Below are 3,289 nucleotides of genomic sequence, written 5' to 3' on the forward strand. Positions count from 1 at the left end.
TGTAAAGATTTGTTCCCTCTTTTGAGCTACTGCATCCATAGGTGTAGGTCAAGTTCATCAAATTGTATCAGATTACTCTTTTTTTCCTCTTCTTTTTTCTTCTAGTAGAGCTCTGATCATACAGTCACTGAAGCCAGGTCAAGTGGGTATTATCTGCAAGTGTGGGCGTTCTTATGCATATGCCCTCTCTTCTTATCAGCTGGATGCTTCACTTTCCACTTTAGTCCTCGGTGGATATGTCACTGACTCTGGGCCCAAGAGTCCTCAGGTCTTGTCACACTGCTGGCCAACCAGGTCTCCACCCAGGTTCACAGGAGTCTATTGAACATTGTAGGGCTTAGCTCACAGCTTCATTGCTGATTTTCCCTCACTTCCCCTTATCGGTGATGAACGTGGTCACTAATCAGAGAACATGTCTGCTCATGTATTCCCATTGAGGCTTAGTCTTGGAAGGTGGTTTGCTCTGAGGGGACCCGACCACTTGCATTGATGTCTTCTGGGTGAGCAACTTGTTTGTTCTTGTGGTAATCAGTCGGGCTGCCTATATTGTTTTGTATTTTTCCTGTTGTTCTTTCTTCTAAGAAGTATCTTCTGTTCTTCCAGCTGCTCCAGGCTGGTTTGCTCGTCCTTTCAAGTGGAAGTTACCCCCCTCAGAAGATTGTGGATGGGGTTCAGGATTTCACCTATGGTCTTATGTAATGCAGAGGCTTCGTAGGAAGCCTCCTTCACTGGGCATGTTGTACCCCCATTTTAGGTATTCCAATCAGTTATAGGCAGAAGACAGACATAAGCTTTCTATGGTGATAGTTTTGGCTATTCCTTTCTCTCCCCCTCAAGTGTCTATTTTATAATGGTATGACAGAGAAACCAATATTCAAAAGACAGCTGAGCATCTTAACATTATTTCCCCCCTTTTGCCCATTCCAACCATGTCTCAATCCCTGTATCCCAGAGCCCTGTTGTTCCAAGGTTGTGCATACATTATTATTTGCCTTTGTCCCACTTGGCCCATGCAAACCTGTGTAATTGTTTTCCCATCCACCTTGTTCTTCCATTCTCCTACCCCTTCTTTTGTATTGCCCCCCTCCACAGCACCCAAATTATCCTGTGTCTATTCCCTACCCTGTGCTCCACCTACCCATTCCTTCCCTCACCCCACCTCCCACATTCCAGTAACCAGCAAAGAATTCCCCCCTCCCACCTTTAGTATGAGTTCTTTTTCTTAGTCTTTTACAGTAGTGGTCCTATGCAGTATTTCTCCTTTAGTGACTGACTAATTTAACTCAACATAATGTCCTCAAGGTTCATTCATATTATGGGGTGGCTTGAAGCTTCCTTGTTATTCTTCAAGGTAGCATAATATTCTATTGTATGTATGTACCACAGTTTGTTTATTCATTCTTCAGTTGATGGGCATGTAGGCTGTATCCATCTTTTTGCTATTGTAAATAGTGCTGCTATGAACATTGGTGTGCACATTATCTACTCGTGTTATGGCTCGTATTTCTTGTGGGCAAATACCTAGTAGAGGAATTGCTGGATCATAAGGTATTTCTGCTGGATTCTGAAGAAACTGTGGAATGAGGGCTATCATTGCTGATGTCCGATTGATCTTGGCTGAAAGCAGAGCATATCAAAAAGATGTTTACCTGTACTTTATTGACTATACAAAGGCTTTCAATTGTGTGGATCATGACAAGCTATGGACAAATTGCAAAGTATGAGTATACCGGAACACTTAATTGTGCTCATGAGGAATCTGTACATGGACAAAGAGGCAGTTGTTCAAACAGAAAATGGGAACACTGAATGCTTTCAAATTAAGAAAGGTGTACGACAAGGTTGTATTCTTTCACCATACTTATTAAACCTGTAAGCAGAGCAAATAATCCGAGAAGATGGATTATATGAAGAAAAACGTGGCATTGGGATTGGAGGAAGACTCATTAACAATCTGCAACATGCAGATGATACAATCTTGCTTGCTGAAAGTGATGACGACTTAAAAGATTTACTAATGAAGATCAAAGAGCACAGCCTTTGGTATGGATTGCATCTCAATGTAAAGAAAACAAAAATCTTCAGCACTGGACCAGTAAACAACGTTCTCATCAACGGAGAAAAGACGGAAGTTGTCAAGGACTTCATCTTCTTGGATCAACCATCAACACTCACGGAAACAGCAGTCAAGAAATCAAATGACATATTGCATTAGGCAAATCTGCTGCACAAGACCTTTTGAAAGTGTTGAAGAGCAAAGATGTCAGATTGAGGACTAAGGTGCGCCTAACCCAATCCATGGTATTTTCAATAACCTCATATGCATGCGGAAGCAGGACAGTAAATAAGGAAGGCCGTAGAAGGATTGATGCTTTTGAGTTGTGGTGTTGGAGGAGAATATTGAAAGTGCCACGGGCTTCCAAAAGAACCAATAGATCTGTTTTGGAAGAAGTGCAGCCGGAGTGTTCCTTGGAGGCCAAGGTAACAAAACTTTGTCTCTCATATTCCAGACATATTTTCAGGAGGGAGCAGTCGCTGGAGAAGGATATCATGTTTGGTAAGGTGGAGGGTCAGAGAAAAAGAAGAAGACTCCCAATGAGACGGATTGTTTAAGTGGCAGCATTGATGGACTCAAGCGTGATAAGAGTAGTGAGGATGGCACAGGATCAGGCAGTGTTTGTTCTGCTGTGCATTAGGTCGCTATGTGTCGGTACCGACTCGATCGCACATAACAACAACAAAAACTACAAGTTATTTCTATTCCCAACCTTCTGAGGAAGCACCATATTTTTTTCAGAGAGGTTGTACCTTTTGCAATACCGCCAGCAATGCATGAGTGTCCCAGTCTGTCCACATCATGGCCAGCATTTATTGTCCTCTCCTTTTTTGATCTTTGCTGTTATTGCTGGTGGGAGATGATATCCCACTGTTGTTCTGATTTGCATCTCTCTCATGTCTAGTGATCATGAACATTTCTTTATATGTTTGTTGGCTTCCCAGATCTCCTCCTTGGTGTAGGGTCTGTTCATGTCTCATGCTCATTTTAAAATTGTGTTATTTGTCTTTTACTTTTAGAGGTGTTGTAGTTCCTATATATTTTAGAAATGAATCCCTTGTCTGATGTGTCATTGCAAAAGATTTTTTCCCATTCTGTGGGTTCCCTTTTTACTCTTTTGGTGAAGTCTTTGATGCACATAAGTTTTTAATTTTCAGTATGTCCCAATCATCTATTTTATCTACTTTTGTTTGTGTAATTTTCAAAATGTTTGGTAGTCTGTGTATGTCCTGC

Source organism: Chrysochloris asiatica, unplaced genomic scaffold (genome assembly GCF_000296735.1).
Source record: "Chrysochloris asiatica unplaced genomic scaffold, ChrAsi1.0 scaffold00205, whole genome shotgun sequence".
In the NCBI taxonomy this organism is placed as follows: Eukaryota; Metazoa; Chordata; class Mammalia; order Afrosoricida; family Chrysochloridae; genus Chrysochloris; species Chrysochloris asiatica.